Source organism: Anser brachyrhynchus (assembly GCF_964034855.1).
Source record: "Anser brachyrhynchus genome assembly, chromosome: 6".
Lineage (NCBI taxonomy): Eukaryota > Metazoa > Chordata > Aves > Anseriformes > Anatidae > Anser > Anser brachyrhynchus.
Genome location: NC_137700.1, coordinates 26784749 through 26802073, shown reverse-complemented (window position 1 = coordinate 26802073; position 17325 = coordinate 26784749). Strand labels below are relative to the sequence as shown.

Genomic DNA, 17325 nt, shown 5'->3' with positions numbered 1-17325 from the left:
TGCTCTGGGCTGGACTTTGCTTTGCCTTTCCTCTCCTTCCCTGTTCTGCAGGCTTTTTGGAGCCAGCAGCCATGCCACTGCCGCTCTGCCCCAGCAGCCTGCCTGGCCGCCTGAGCACCATACTGGAGGCACAGGGAGCTGCACAGATGGGGAGTGAAGCAGAATGGTCCCAGATGTATTTTCTGATGCACAGCTGGGTCTGCAGCAGGTGTGAACATCAGGGCTCAGCATATGGCAGCAGTGGGTGTGAGACAGCAGAAATCCTGATGATAATGCTGATGTCCTCCCTGCACAGGCTGGCACAACGCTTTGGGTCACTAACTCTGAACACCTGTGTGAAACATGCTTTTAAATAGTTCTGGAGAAGGCTCACCTGTTGCTTTCTCCTATCACTTGCTAGGCCAGAGGGTGCTGCAGGCCTGAGTCTTCTCAGCCTGAAGAGGAACTTGAATTCAGGGGTCTCAACTTGTGCTCTGTGCACATCCCAGTTACGCAAATGGGGGGAGGAGGATGCCTCTTTCCTTCTCTAAAAGAAAAGTAACCTTAATTTTTGGAGTGTGAACTTCTTGGTGAGAAGCCTTCTCCAAGTATGCCTTGCCTCTTCTGTGATTCAAGAGACTGGTGTCCAGTTTGATTGCTCCCCTTGGTATGAGGTAAGTGCCCAGTGGATTGGACTCTGGGAACTTAGGCTTTGTTGAGAAGTGGAAATGTTGGCATTAAGGGAATATAAAGCCAAGGAGTGAAACTTCTATGTGGTTCATGTGGTTGCTGAAATGAGAGTGGCTTTCTGGTCAGCAAAACTGGATCTATGCACCTCAGATTATGCTTTGATATTGAAGGGCTTGGTGGCACTCCCAGGAAAGCACCCTCATGGGGCTCACCATGCAGTCACAGTTGGGAGGTCATTGTGCTGCGCTGCTGGGTGAGAGCTCCTAACCCTTCACCTTACCTTCTGGGGCTTGTGTGGGGTACATGAGAGCTCTGGCTTGCTCCAGACAAACAGTACAAAGGTTCAAGGACATCCATCCTGCCTTTGCTGTATGAGAGCCAGCCCAACGCAATGTGCCCACGCCTCAGCTCTTCCAGTTCCCAGCCGCAGCGTAACCTCACCTCCCTGGGGATGCAAACGGAGGCACCAGCCGATCTGCTGGGGCTGCTGTGGTACAAGCACGCTCTGTGCTGCTGTCTGGGGCTTGTAAACTTCAGTGCAGAAGCAGGGCACAAAGCCACGGATAGTAACATCTTAAACCACTTCAGGGAGCCTTCCCAGAGCTCATTTGTCAGAGCCCGAGGTCTTCAGCTGAACATGATCTTGCTGAGCAGAAGGCATCAGGGTTGCATGAAAACACTGGAGATATTTTAAAGTGTAACCACAAAGTGCAAGACAAGAACCACAGCTGCTTTTATATACACAAACCTCAGGGGAATCTTCCCCATTTCCCCAAAGCATTTGAACCCTGAGAGGCAGTTGTGCACGCCTGGGTTGTCACCTCTTGTGTGCTTTCACCCTGAAACAGGCATAAGGCACTGCTAGCTCCAGCAGTCCTCAAAATGCTGAGAAAAAGGTGAAGATGAGCATAAGGGACGTGGAGGACAGGGAGAGGAGTGGCTTTCACTGCAAGTGCTTGGAAATGTCACTTCACAATGAACAAGTACATAACTTAAAAGCAAATTAAGAGCATGGCAGCAGTCAGTGCTAGAGTGAGTTGGAATGGCAGGCAGGGTAGGTGGCAGCAGGGAGTTTGGTGGGCTGGGGGATAGCGTGTGCTTTGGTGCTGCATGGAACTTGTGCATGACCCTGGCAGCAGCTGTGCTTTGGTTCCCTGCACCATGAGAAGAAGAACAACAGTTCCTTATCTTATGGTGCTATTGTAATTTTTAATTCATATCCATAAATCACTTTGAGAGCTCATGCAGTAGTATCAATTTACTGTGGAGCTGAAAATGATATTATCATTTTTTTGATAAGGCACAAGATAAATATTTTTCCAAGTGAGAACCCCAATTAAGTATCATTCTGAAGAGAACATAGCCTAAGCAGCCTAATATTGAAACAGGGTGTTAGCTAACCACAAAAGAGCTTTCCATGTCCAGAGCTGGATCTCCAACTTGTGAATTTACAGCCTAGAGGCATAATGGCTTTCTATCAAATTTGCCATGTGTTAGAATAAAATACCAGTGACTGTAATCCTAGGGAAGAATCCAAAGTCTGCAATAGACCTAAAGGAGAAGGAAGTGGGCAGCAGAGCTCTCTGCATTTCGGAAATGTTTACTTGACAAATATTTAGCGAGCTTGGAGGTATTTTTGAGAAAAAAAATGTCATGGGTTCATGTTGATGAATGTTTTGCTACTGATTAAATCTGAGCCTGTATAAACTGTGTGGTGACAAAGAAACCTGAGACTGTAATGAGGAAACAGTTGGGTAGGATGTGAGAGATTGAAACCACAGATATTGCCATCCCCAGGAGAAATGCTTTATTCTAAGGACTGGAAATTAGTTTGGGACTATTGGATTCCATTCAAGGAATAAGACCTATTATGTACAATATCTCCTAATCTTTATCCCAGAAATTGTCTTGAAAAGCCAAATCTTGTATCGCAGTAATTAAAGGAAAACATATGTGAAACAAGATGCCTATTTCTTGTCTGGACTCTCATTAGCCTGTCCACCATAAAACACCACTGCGGCTCCAATCAGTATAGATCAACATCCCTCTACACATCCCCAGATAGAGAGTGGCTTTGAGCATTTCATAGACACAGGATTTCCAAGGCATTCAGTTTTGGTTGTCCAACCTGGCCTCATTCTTCAATATTCATTTACTTATGCAGCCATCCTTCTTTGTGCCGCAGTCCCATTAACTTCACTGGGACAATGAATTCAAGCAAGTCCCCAAATTGTTGTTGAACCATCATGCTTGGCATTTACCTTTTAATACAGAGTTGTGGTTTTTTTTGTTTGTTTTTAACTTAGAGTAATTTTTTTTAACATGGAGCCAAAAGTTTTGATAAGTGCTAATCTGAACATAAGTACCCTAGCTCTGACTCAGACCCTTAATAAAGCGACACTCAATGTGCAATATTGTTGGACTTCAGGTTGCTAATATAATAGGTTCACCTGGTCATCAAAGCTGGTTTAGTTTTGAAAAGTTAGGCCTAATTTTATTCAAAAAGAGCAAACAACAAATATGTTTGTCTTTCTGGGGTAAAAGTCTGTCATACTTTGAGTAATTTCCATTTGACATTAATAAACATTTTATTGCAACACACGCCATATTGTATATCTGTGCTCAGCAATATCGATACCCAAAGGCCGGGGCTGAGTGAAATGGCCTAGATCCCATGAAAATACAAATAAGACCTGCGGTAAACCAAAGTCTGAGTTTCACATGTGCACAGATATACTTGGTCATTGGAGTTTTTCAAATATTTCCTTCCAGAGACTTTCCTTGTAGCTCTGGTGGCTGTTGCAAAATTCTGTTCTTTGTAAGTAAAAGTTAATTATGCTAGTGTCATACCTGTTCTGTTTGTGAGAGGTAGGGCTGTGATGGGTGCAGGGGCAGCAGGTGGGGTTTGGCCAGGGCACATCCCCACTGGGCAGTGAGGAGCACCAGGCAACCTCTCCACCTCCACAGGACTGCGGTGAGGAGTCAGCCACTGGCAAAACTCCCATCACCCATGTTTTCAGAGTTGGAAACCCCATAAGGAGAAGAAATCAATGGTTAGAGCCATTTCTAATGGTGCCTCGACCTTTTCCTGTTGGGATTTCAAACCACAGGAAAGGAGTGAATGATGCAGGTTAAAATAGAAGCATAGCTGGGAAAGTTGTGTTCAGTGGGTAGCTTTGCGGACTCAGGCCCTTCCTGCTCATGCTCAGATATTTCTCTCCTCATTACATCTGATATTATGAGTCTGCAATTGGAGATTACATTATAGAGTGGGAGCATTGCTGTAGTCAATGCAGAGACATGCTCATTCTTTTCATAGTTACTTTTCCCAAAATGCTGTAAAACCTCCAAGTTTGTACTGATAGTCTGGATAATTGTTATGCCTTATGGAGAGCATGAATTTGATCCAAATCTGGTGGTGTTTTTTGGTTTGGTTTGTGGTTGTGGGTGGGTGTTTATTTTTGGCAAACATGGGTGAGATATGCACCTAACTCCTTCAAACCATGATGTGAAATCAAAATGTTTTGGTTCATATTCCTTTTAATTCACCTTAGTTCATTATCTGGGAAAGCTCTAATTCCATATCCAGGGTAAAGTCTGAAATTTAAAAATAGACAAGTTCCCAAAAGGGAACGAGAAGAGTTCAGCAGAACCAGGCTCTCTCTGCAAGGCAGGACACTTGCAGGCAGTTGGTGTTAGGAAGAAGTTAGTTAGCTGTGCCATGACTGCTGACCCTGAATCCTCCCTCGGTCCCTTGATAAGCACGTGTGCTGCCTGTACTTAGTTCTCTCCCACTGCTTTCCTTTGAGTCCTTGGAGCAGTTTTGCCCAGGAGCAAAGCTTTCATTGCTCACATTTCTAAGTGCTCTAAAATCCACCTGTGCATTTTAGAAACCTTTTCAGAGGGGAGGAAAAAAAAAAGGAATTAAATGGTTTTAACACCTTTAAAACCATTATAGGAGTGAGAGGATGGACTGAGAGACTGGTAAATATTGCTATGGGTTAATGGACTCAGGCCCAGAACTGTAACAACTGCATTTTTGATTCATAGATGAAAAAGTATTTTTAGAATAGTATAAGAAATAAAGTGATTCTTGTTTGTTTGTTTCATGGCATGCCATTTGAAATGTTCCCTGAACTAAAGTTTCATTCCAAGGCTTTATTTCTCCCCATTTTCAAATAAATTTAGATGAAAGTGGAAACAAACTATAGTGGTCATGAAGAAACAGTAGTTTTGTCTGGAAAACAATAAAATGAAACAGCTGGACTTTATCAAAGTATTCTTCTCTCCTCTCCTCTTTCTTTTTTTTTTTTTGGCAGATATTTTTTTTCTATGAACATAACAATATTGGTGCAGACTTAACTGGAGGCACCAACCTTCCTCACAATGCTCCTGTTCCACCGTAGCTGCAATGACATCCTTAGCTCTGCTTCCTGGGGTCATTTGGCCAGGAGGCTCCTCTGGCCCCTCTTATAGCCAGGAACGGATTCTTATAATCAGACTTCTCTCAAGGCATGTGGCTGGGGAAATTGTCTTCAAATTTGGTAGGGCCTGGGGCAGAACTGGGAATGGAAACTAGGGATAATGTGATTAAGGTCTGCAGAGACAGAGCAATCCCTCAAACAAACTGGGGCTTCATGTTCAAACTACATAAAATCTGGCTCAAGTAGATTGCTTCTAAAGTAATTATGCTGGGAAACAAGCTAGAATAAGGCTTGCAGGAACAATCTGCAGCCACTATGTGAACAGTTTCTCTTCCTGACCAGCCCAAAGACAGATAACTCGTGTGGCTACTTATCTTCATTGAGCACCCAGAAAAGGCTGAGTATCTTTGCCCTTTCCATGCTCTGTGAGTTATCCAGGGAAAGCAGCCCAGCAGAAAACCTCCAGCAGTCATTGATCACACAGCTGGAGTCCAGCAGAGACTGAAGAATTAGGGTTAGGATGATAAGAGAGCTATGCTTTGTTCATCTGTTGCCTCAGCTACATGTAGCCAATATTCTGCCTTCTCCCAGCATCCTCCTCTCAGCCTTCAACTCTGTTGATTTTGGTTAAAAAAGAGAACAATTGAAAAGCTTGGTCTGTGCTAAGGTTTTTCCATCTCTCTGGTCAGGAAAGGTGCTGATCAAATATGTGTTATCTGTAGCAGGTGCAAGAGACTTGTCTGACAGAAGATGTAGAAACTATAGCTGTCCAGCTACCTGTGTGGCTGCAAGAAAAACTCCAAGCCTCGTGCAGCCAAAATCTCCCAGGAGCAATCCAGACCTGTTCTGAGTGCTGCCTGGAGGGTGCTGAGTTCCTTGCTCTCCCACAGGTGATTTTCAGCTTCCAGTACCTCCCAAGAAGAGGCACAGAAAGGGTGCTGCAGCTCTGAAACCTAACTCATTCTGCTTGTGCCCTCCTCTATTTAGTTAGGAAAGTGGTAAACATTGCGGAGATTAACCTTGTAACCTCAGCTAATTCATGTTAAGTTAGTAAAATGGAGCAGAATCTATGAACAATCAGCATTTGTGGCTTTCTGGGCCTTTTAAGCTCATTTCTTTGCAATGCAAACCTCCCTCTCCAATGATTTGTTCGGCTTTAAGTCCCCTGAATTCCAAGCTTTTATGTTATTACAAGCTTCCCTTTACTGACCGTGTCTGTGCCAGCAGGTGCATGAACTGGGAGGCCCATGGCAATGTGCATTTTATTACTTCCAAACAGACTTTTTTTTCCTGGTTCTTAGCAATTCTGGAGCTATTACTTGATATGTGGCTATTAAGGTTACAAGAGGAGAGAGACGTCAGTTCTAAGCCTGTAACTACTACTATCAAAAAGGCTACTGCATAATTGGTATTTGAAATGCATGTGCCAGCTGGGACAGCTGCACATGTGGACAAATACCAGTTAAGGAATAAAGAGACATAATTCTGCTAAGAACAAGCAAGATACCTTAACCAAAATATTTGTTTGCATCAGAAACATTCACCTTAATGTCAGTGCAGGAGGTGGGGGCTGTCACTTGGCAAGGAGCGTGCTTCTCTCCATCAGCTCTGAGGCTGGCGAGGTGCTTGCACCCTGAGATGCTGCCTGCTGCTTCTGCCTGGTTTTGGTTACATGCTATGATTCATCTCTGGCAGGAAATGTACATGAGGTGATGGCTGTGATCAGTCAAACAGGGCCTTTGAGAGAGGGAAGGCAAGCTCTGGTAGCTTCATGAAAAAAAAAGATGACTCGGGTTGCCATTCAACTGTGTGTACACAGCCCTGCTCAGAACTATTTCTGGTTTTATTTAAGTGTTCCAAGAGCAGTGGAAGTCCATTTACAGGAAATCAAATATCAGACAATAGGGACCTACCTCAGCAGGAAAAAGCACAGGCTTTTATTTACAAGGAACTAATTCTTCCAAGCAATGGTGAGCGCCAGAGGCAGTGACAGACTCCCTTTCCCTTCCCGAATGGCTGCTAAAAGGGACAGACATTGCACCCTGTCAAAATGTTTACATATGGCCTCCCCAGCAGCCAAACCTGCTGTCGCTGAGAGCCAGAAGTGAGCAATAAATAACACCACTGACTTTCACCTTGCTGTAAAAGCTTTCATCTTAGCGGGCAGGAAACCTTTTCTAACACACTTCACACCTTGAGAAAATCCTTTTGCATTAGGATGTGGGAACTGAAGTGGCCTTCAAGAGAGGTGTTGATACACAAGGGACCTAGTCCAAAGACCATTAATTTGCATCCTCACTCTGTCAAAGGATAAGGCTTCAAGAACAAGATGCTTTCGTACCATGCTCAGCCTTCACTTCTCCTTTCTGGGAAGAGAAGGCTCTTAGGAGGAGGACTGAGATTTCAGGGACCGTGGTGGGGAAAATAGATTTCAATTTTCATGTCTCAGTCCTTGCAAGCTGTTAAAATTTGACTATTGTAGATACAGACTTGCTGACACTCCCATGGCTTTCGCAGGTTGTCAGTGCTTTTAGCAGGCTGAGATGCTCGGGTTATTTGCTGCGGGCTCCTGTCCTCTGCCAGCTCTTCAAATAAAAGCACTCCCACACCCACTTGTTCTTAGTACCTCTGCAAGGGCTCTCCTGCCTGCAGGCTTTTATAGCCTGTGGTCTGTTTATGGGTTTAGCTTTATAGCCAGCCTAATTAGCTGCGGTGATAAGGATAATTAGGTAATTAGGATAATTTGGATAGCACAGTATGAGGCTTTTCAAACCTTTCTTCTGGAGAGCTTTGTCTGCCACAGCATAGTCAGTTACACTTATCTAATCTCATGGAAAACAAAAAGCCCATATATCTCTGAGAGTGATTGATGGGGGAAGAGTTAACATCCAAGCTGAAGTATGAGCTGAGAGTAAGTAACCTTGAAACACAATCTGTGAGGGCAGAGCTGTAGCGCTGAACTCGCACAGCCACAGCTGATGCACAAGCAACACGATAGCTTCCTCTTATCCTGCAGGTTACCACATCAGGACTTGGATTCTCTTTCTAATCTGCTAGCTTTTGACAGAGACAGTGATGAACCACTAGGAAAAAAAAAAAAAAAGGACAAAAAAAAGACCAAAAAAAAAAGAAATTCTCCATCCCTTGATATCTTCAAATCCAAACTGGATGCTTTCCTGAAAGATACACTCCAGCCAAATATGACTTGTAAGCCACACCAGGAATGACTAGAAACTCTATCATTCCTTGGAGAGGCTGAGACTACAAGGTCTCAAGCCTCTCTTTTCTGAATGTCTGTGAATTAATGAACTTTCTCTTATGGCTTTTTTCTGCCACTTCCTTTTCTCTGTATTTCCTAATCTAGATGTTGCGAGAGTGGAAGTAGGAGCAGCAGTGGGGTCATAATTGCAAAGAGAGGATCTTAGGTACAAAAACTTGGAAACATTTCTCTCCTCACAATCAGAATTGTTGACCATCATGCAGGAAGTAAATACCTCATATTTTTTTCAAGGGGTGAAGTATTGTCCAAAGCTCACAGAGGACCAAAAGCAAGATATAAACTGGGAATAAACAGGGAACTTGAAAATAACCAAACAGGGGAAGTGGACGTTAAAAGCCTGGCTGAATTTCCCACATTTGTTGGAAGAGAATATTGAACAACCACAGGATCCTAGGCTGAGGAGGAAGAAGATATAGAACCTATAAAACATGGTTAATTTTCATGGAAAAAGAAAGAAATGTGAAGGCAGGTGACTGATGAAGTTTCTTGGGTATTAACAGAGGATGATTCAGCATGGAGAAGAGCAGCCAGGCTGAGGTCTGTCATTTGCTGCCCTGAGCTGCCCCCAGGAATTTTCCTCTTTGTCATTATGCTGAAAATCTTAAAAAGCTGACTGAGGGAGTGAACTGAAGGGAGGCAACCTTCACAACCAGAACATCACACGTGCACTCCCAGGGACGGGGCACAGACGCAGGTGCAGATGCAGATCTTCTCTTTTCTGTGCTGTGATGTGGAGCCCACATCTGGAGACAGGAGGGTGTGGAAGGATCCCAGCTGTGAGGTGGGACTGTGCAGCCCTTCAAATGTGGCCAGCTGGCCAGGGCTCAGTCCTGACAGATGAGCTGCAGAGCAGGTATGAAGCTGAAATGCTGGGAAGCCGCACAAGCGCCTGCTATTCTGTAACGCTGGGCTTGCCTGAGGGCATAGAGAGCAAAATGCTTTCCTAACAAATTGTTTCACTGAGGTTTTAAACTGGACACCGGCAATGATCCAATATATGTAGAGAAAACATGCCAAATACAAGCTGAATTATAAGAAACTAGGGGCTGGATCTCCTCTATCTGCAGTATATTAGATCTAGGGGGCCACGCAGCACTGATGTGGTAGAAGTCCCTTGACTTCTCCACAAGGACTGGTCTTGATCCACGCATCATTCCTGGAGAAGAAAAAGCTGCACTCCCTCTCGCTGCTGCAAAGCAGATGAATCCAGGATTTCCTGGTCAGGAAGGACCAGGCGTTCTCCAAGACAAGCAGAAATCTTTGGGCATGCCTAAAAGCCAAATCAGTGGTGAGCTTTCCCCAGTTGTCTTTTGGGTTCTTTAGGTTTGTTGTTCTGTAGGAAGATACGCCGCAATTAACTGGACTGACTGCCCAAACGTCTACTGGCTGTTGGAGGGCTTGCAGACTTTCCTAAATAAAAGCCACGATCTGCTTCTGAATCGTTCAGCGATTTGCACTGTATTTATGAACTCAGATGAATGCCTCTAGTCTATTCTTTCCATTAAGTCACTCTTGGCTTCTATATGTAGCTGAGTCTTGCAACAGACCTTACTCTTAATCAGCACTGACTGGAGCTGCTCAGGATATTTTAGCTGAAGTGATTTTTCCCTCAAAATATGTCATTTTGAGTCCTTTTCTTTTTTTCACAATAATCAGTAGTGATGGTGACTTTTCTCACCAATATTTCTAACACTTCTTTTTCCACAGGAAAAGAAAAAAAATCAATACTCCTTCCCGTCTGAGTTATTTGCTGACATTCCTGTGTCACTCAATCTTCCAACTGGCATGTCATAAGCTATTGTAGAAGTGTTGCGGCAGTTGATACGTTCTGGGATGAAAAAGAAGGATGTGTGTGGGGAGGTGAAGCAAATGGGAAAGTGGACACAAGCACACAGTCCCTTCATCAAGTGAGATGATACATGACATAATGGCCAGCATAGGATGTGATAGTTATGTTATAATACCTGCTATAATAGCCGTGGGAAAAATATATTTTTATTTTTGTTTTATTTTATTCTTAAACAAATAAGGGCAGCTGTTACTCAGCAATGATTGAAACTTCCTGTCTTCTCTGGTTTATGTCTTCTACCCGTGTTAGTATATTTTAGCATTTGGAACAAAAAGTGCTCATAAACTGCGTGAGCAGCTATTGTTTAAAATATTTTAAATGATTCCCAGTGAAGACTAGAATGGCTGTGTCTCAAGAAATGATGTAAAAATAATAAAAGTAACATAAGAATAAATATATAGGAGAACATTCCATTTTCTCCTTAAAAAAGGCTTTTTCTTTTTTTTTTCCTGAATGCATAGCTCAGTGAAAAAAAGCATTCAGTCTTTTTTTTTCCACTCTAGTCAAAGTGAAAAAAGATTTTCAAATTTGGAACTGATGAGAAAACTAATAACTGTACTTATCTTTGGAACTGCCATGGAAATGCAACATTTTGTTGGCACTTGATGACTGCTGTCCTGTGTATGTATTCAAAGGAGTGTTGGAGCTCCCAGGTTGAAGTAGACCAATGCTGTTCTCCTTGAGTTCTTCTCTCACTAGTAATAACCAACACCTAGTTCTTCTTTAGTCATTAAGGCTCATGCTTAACCTTCTTTCTTTAGGACTGAGTGTTCCTTTCAAAATGTATGTTATCAATACCCACTGCTAGTTTAGGTACTACTGTTATCTCTATAAATATCTGCTCTCTTTCTTAGTTCTCTCCCTCATTGATATTGTCTGGAAATAAATTCCACTATGCAAAAATCAAATTCAAAGGGAAAGCATGTCCTTTTACTGGCTTTGAACTTGTTTTTACTGAATTGCCTCTTTTTTTAATAATGTGACCAAGGTGATCCACATTTCCCAGTCTCCCTTCCCTGACACTTTCATTGCTCATACAGTTGCTCATACAGTTTTATCATCTATTTCTCCTCTTCCTGGGGGGGGGGTGGGGGGGGGTGTAATAATAATAATTTTAAAAAATGTTTAACAGTCTCAAAGACTTCACTTCTAGTTCCTTCTTTATTTTCATTACAATTATCCAAAGTCTGGGCATGGAAGATGTTTTTTTGAGAATAGTAAGCAGGAATGCACATTAGAACTGGCTCGAAATTTGCAGTGTTTTCAGCAGAATGATGAAAAAGAGTTGGGCTGCAACACTTATGGTGAAAGACATTCCAATTTTTTAATCTAGAACAACTGAAAAAAGAATCAATAGAGCTACATTTTATCATTTAAAAATGAACGTGTCCAGTTTTATGGGTTCAAAATGATGCCTATTTCGTATAGTGAATATATTTATGCTTGCAATCAAAATAAAACATTTCCAGATGACCAAAAAGTAGTTCTTAGGGAACCTATGGGAAGACCTTTGTAAACAATTCTTTCAGGATAAAAGTTACGCATTCAAATTATTTGCCTATTTGAGCATGGAAAAAATGCTCATTACGAACAATTATAATTTCTCTCCCCTCTGCCCACGCTACCGTATCCAGGAAAGGTAGTACGGTAGATTTTATATAACAACATATTATACTCCTTTTTATTTTCTATTCCATCCCTTGTACAGACTCATGTATTGCTTGCCTTTTGATCTTAGCTATATATTCCTGCCTTTCCATGTATTGTAATTCTGTAGGGTGTGTCAGCTTAGTAAGAAAAACTGATCATGCTTCCAGCACTCCAGGAGAATTACTCCTCTGCTGAAGCATGCTTAGGATGTTGGGTCAGTCTGACTGTTGGCTGTATGCTTCTGCATGTGTGAGTCTCAAGGAAATTTCACTCTGAGATGCCACAAGTGTTTGTCACTGGTCTTTACTGTTTGGAGTGAGTCACAGGCCAGGGGCTTGCAGGTGGTGAAGACAGCTGCGTGCCGTGTTGGTCCCTCAGTGTTAGAGGTTGCACCTCCTGCCCTGCTGTTTGCCAGTGAGGGGCAATGTCTCCCAGCCCAAACACCTCCCTGAGGAACTGTGGTGCAAGAAGATGGCAGCGGAGGGCTCTAAGCAGACCTTAATCTCAGGTCTGTGGCCTGGAGCTGAGGTTTCTCTCCAGCCTGCGAGGACCAGCTGGAGGAAAGCTGTCCCATGCTGGCAGCAGCAGGGAGTGGGCACCACCTGGACAGCCAGCACAAGGCTCTCTTATACCCAGGCAAATGTTGCTTTGCCAGTTTTCATCTATTTAATTGACACTGACACTTCACATCCCAGCAAGATAAGCAAATACATTGATATTGAAACAGCCAACCTTGCAGTAATCAAATGCTATTAACTAAGAAATACTGAGAGATCTTGGTGTGATGGATATTTCAGATAAAGCAGCTAGCATTTTGGCAGATGCATCATGGAAACCAAGGCCATAAAGTTGTGAACTGCCCAGCACTGAGAGCTCCTGTTAGTTTTGGACAAAGGTAATTTTGTCCAGAGCACCACAGCATGTGACCCAAATGGGCTACTTGAGGAGTTCTGAAAGCCCTTGCCAAGCTGTTCTGCTTGAACTGTCAGATCAGTGGGGATCTCCAGGTGTTATTAATGCTGAAAGCTTTTTGCTTGGACTAGCATGGAGAGATAGCGATGTCTCCTGGGAAGTTAAAAGGCCGCTTTGCACATAATAAAAGATTCTTTAATACCATCCCATGGAGATTCATCTTGTTTCTAATCTATCAAAACTAATTTGTGCCTCAGGGGCCTTTGGCCTATTGCCCAAGTTGCCTTGCCCATCTCATAAAAAAAAAAAAAAAGGCAAGGGAAGTTTGGCAGCATCATCATTTCATGAATGAAGCAGATTGATGTAAACAATGTTGTAAGTTTAATGGGGTCCATATTTACAAGCATTAGTCCCACTCTGACCCTGTACTCTAGACTCCTGCTGACCTAGGGGTTAGGCTTGTCTGAAGATAACATGAGTTTCTACACCAGTCCCCGGATTTATTCAAGATTGTGTTGACTTTCGGCCTGTCTGCCTAAAATATACATGGGGAAGGACAGATTGCTTTCTGCACCAAGTGCTGTCTAAAGGAAGTGTCTGCTGAGTTTTTTGGTTCTGGGCCAAGTTTCCTGCTGTCTAGCATTAGGGCTTTGGCAAGGCAGTCTGGGCCCTGTCACAAAGAGAATCTATAAAAATGTTTTTTTTCTTGTCATCGCACATAATTAAGGACAACATTTTAATCAGGCTGCTCCCACTTAATTGCAGTGCTTTGCGTTAGCTACCCTGGACTTGCTGTTTTAAGTAGAACCGCTGCATTTGTCAGATGGGGTCAGGCTGGGAAGATGAAACCTCATCTGAGATATGGAGAAGTCAATTATTTTATAAGGATGGAATGTGCTCAAGTCATGGTTTGTTACAAGATAACCATGGTTAAATGCAGGAGGGATTGATTGCTGTGGTACTGGAAGCAGTCATCTTTAAACTCTGGTAGCTTGCTGTGGTTTGAGAGACCACATGGAGAGACGAAGATTTCCAGATCAAATCCTGTGACTGGACAGCCAATTTTGATTGATTGATGATTTGATTTTTATTTAAATAATAAACAGAACAATGAAGAGAAGTTGTACATCAAAAATATCCCAGAAGACTCAAGACCTGTTTTTACTTAAGAAATAGACCAAAGAAGAACTCAACCAGGAAGCCATGAATGGTCACCTTTGGAAGATTCACTGCTCTGAGTGCTCCAAAACCTTTTTGCCAAAGGTTGCTTTTTTTGTTTTGTTCTTGGTTTTTTGTTGTTGTTTTGTCTTTTGTTTGTTTGCATCAAGCCTTGGACACCACCATTTTTAGATCCTGTTAGATCAAGACATAGGAGGGAAGAACATTTTCCAGCATCATGAAGGCCTTAAAATCTGCTTGGTCTATAGCCAGAAGAATCCCACAGAAGAACTCAGACTATTTGACTCATAAAAGTCAAACTCCATTGCTAGGCCGCAATGATATCCACAACTTTAAGTGGTGCAGAGAAGATAGCGGGCAGACCTGATACCCTGAGGTCCCTCTGCAATGATCCACTCACTCCGTGATGCATTTTGCTCCAGCTTCAGCTTGTAAAGTGAACAGCAAAGCAGGAATATACAGGATGTCTGTAAGAAGTGTACTGGCCTCCTATGTTTTGGAAGCTCCCAGGAAGGAGCCATGGAAGCATATGGATGCAGTTTGGCCTTGCATATCTGTCTGGCCAGGACGGGGCACTGGGCCTCTGCAAGTGCCTCTGCAAGCCAGCTGAAACAGTTGCTCTGCTCTGTAGCTTGTTTCATGTAAAGCTGATCACTCAAAGCTTGTGCTTCAAAGGATGCAGTCCTCTGTCAGAGATGTTGGCGCTAGTGATTGCTGAATGATAGCTGAGATGTTTGCCAAGCCCTTTTAATAACACCAGTCAGTTGTTTATGATACATTTAAGCTAACTCAGGCTTCCCATCAGGAAACACAGAACTGCTGGCATCCAGACATAAGGTGGACTAAGGCCAAAGTTGCCTTCTTTGTTCAAGTGTATTGACATTTTGCAGTCTATTAACAGCATTTGATGGCTGTTACTGTTCTTACTTTTGGCTGACAGAAGCAGATACAGGGAATTGTACCACTCCAAGCTGCAGGGAGGGCATGACCTGCAGACCGCAATGAGCACCTTAGGAATGTACTTGGAGCCTCAGTTCCAATTTTACCCACTGCATAGCCAGCGAGTCTGACAGATGGGTTAGGGGAACTCCTGAAGGTGCAGCACAGACAGGCTAAGAAACAGGTACACCAGCTTTATGTCCTAATGATAATCAACTAGTTTTTCTTCTCCCTGACACTGGCGAAATCACGTCTGGCTGCTGCTCACAGCAGGGATTTCTGGATGCCTAGAGCTGGAGCGAAACAGCGGTGCTGCAAAGCAGTCAGGAGAGAGAATAGGTATGCACATGTGTTATATATATCCTGCACGTATGTTGTGTTCCTTTGTCCTTCCTCCATGGGATCATCCTACCTGACACAGAGGGGAATGCTCTCCATGACAGAGTCTGGGGCAGGTGCAGGACCAGACACCAGGGCCTGCAATCCACTTGTCTTCACACCCACCTTTTCTTAGGCTGAAACTTGTGGGCCAAACCCAATACACAGGTAGGTCAATTTTTTAAAAATGGCATAAATAAACAGGTGACAAGAGATGTGTCCTCTCATCTAGAGCTGTTGTCTTTGAATGCACACTACCGCCTCTCTTCTCATGGGGTGGGCTGTGCTGTGGCACACGTAAGGTTGCCATGAAATGCAAAGGACTGGCCCTGGCTGTGATCTTCTCCATGGCAGCTACTCAAGCCTCAGCAGTTTTTTTTAAGGAGGTGGGGAAGTGATGCTAAGTTGGCCTGCATATTTTCCAGCTTATCTGACAGTCCCCAGGCCACAGACCTGTTTTCCTAGGTTTGCAGGAAGGACAATCACATGAGCCTGCTCAGGAGAGGCAGAGCACAACTGATATGATTGGGAGCAGCAAGTGTTTCAAATGCTCTACCCCGGGGTTCCTGGTGGTCAATGCAAGTTATTAAAATTCAGGCCTGCTAGTAGTGTTTGTTTCTTGTCAATGATTTTGGCCATCACCCACTGGAAGACTCTTTCTAAGCTCTTAACCTAACCACACATATTCACTGGAAAGGAATAAATAAACATATCGGGCGCAAATAGGAGACAGGAAAGTCAGCAGTGGAAATCCCCTTTTGGCAACTGCTCTGTCTGTGGATAAATGCTGAAAAAGACCGGCGCAAAGGGAATATGACTATTGCCAGCACTGGACGCTGTGTACTGGACTGTATTTCAAGGGTGTCTGTAAATACCACCCTCCTTCTAGCAAGTCAGGTTCCTGAGAGGGCTGGCACGAACTTACATCTAGGCAACAAGGGAAGGATCAGCTGAGGAGAAGGTCTTCTTCTCATTCCAGGAGATCAGTCAGGCTTCCTGGAAGGTGACCAGGCTCAGACCCTGAGCATTCACAATCCTATGTTCTCCTAATCCTTTACAATGCAAAGTGACCTGGTGCATGCATTTATCTTTGTAATGAAACACAATGGAAAGACTTGCACGAGCTGTCATGGCATCTCATTAACAGTTAATATAACTACTGGGTTACAGTCAGGGTCAGTAAGTTCCTATGTCACTTCAGGTACATCCTCAAAAGGACACAATTTGGATAAAATCTTTAGATCTCAGTGGAAGCAACCTGCAGAAAGTATGGATGTACATCTGAAATCCCAGGCACCCAAGTCACAATCGCAAGGGACATTTGATGACCTGGCTGACTGTTACAGACCAGTGATCTGTTGCTGAGCGTTTCTCACTGTCTTGGAGTTCTCGGACTCAGATAACGATAAGCTATTCTGAAAGTACACAGCTCTGACTATAATGAGCGTAGAGCAGTGACAAAAACAAAGACCAGCAGACCTGGCTAAGCAACCTGCTAATCTCAGCCAGTCACCAGAGCGCTGGGATGGGACTCCTGAGGTCTGGATTCTTTTTGCCTCTACTGGTACATACGCTATAATCTTTGTGAAGTCATTTCACTTCTCGATTTCCCAGTTCCCCCTGTACCTTTGTCTTCTCTATGATGGTAAGTGAGCTTTTCCAGCAGGGACTGGATCTCATTCAGGGCCTTTAGGTGCTACTGAAATACAAAAACACAGCAATATTGGAACTCCTCAGAGACTTTGTTCTTGCTCCATTTGCAGGCAGTCACACCTCATCAAAGAGATGTGGATAATGTTTGAATAATGTGACACATCTTACATACTTCCTTTTGAGCAGGGTGTTTAAGATACCCAGTATATGTATTTAATGAGATGTTAATATGCTGTTCTCATACTTTATGGCTCTTGGCAAAGGTGCTTGCACTGTCATTCACAGTAGATGCATTGTGTCCAAATCACAGCAGGCAGGATTGAGACCTGGGTGCCCACTTTGCTAGCAGAAGTCTCTGGGAAGCTCAGAAGGTCACTTCTGCATTTCATAAC

The 17325-nt window shown here is 43.5% G+C and overlaps 1 long non-coding RNA gene across 2 annotated transcripts; it reads left to right on the top strand.

The window, feature by feature from the left end:
* The first annotated feature begins 394 nt into the window (after nt 1-394).
* Nucleotides 395-17018, top strand: LOC308197089. 2 transcript variants are annotated; one of them, XR_013952571.1, is made up of 3 exons: nt 395-653; nt 8458-9661; nt 10081-17018. It is a non-coding gene; the product is annotated as an uncharacterized lncRNA (long non-coding RNA). The 2 variants fall into 2 exon arrangements; XR_013952572.1 differs by lacking the exon at nt 10081-17018 and having other exon boundaries at nt 8458-9662.
* The last annotated feature ends 307 nt before the right edge of the window (nt 17019-17325 follow it).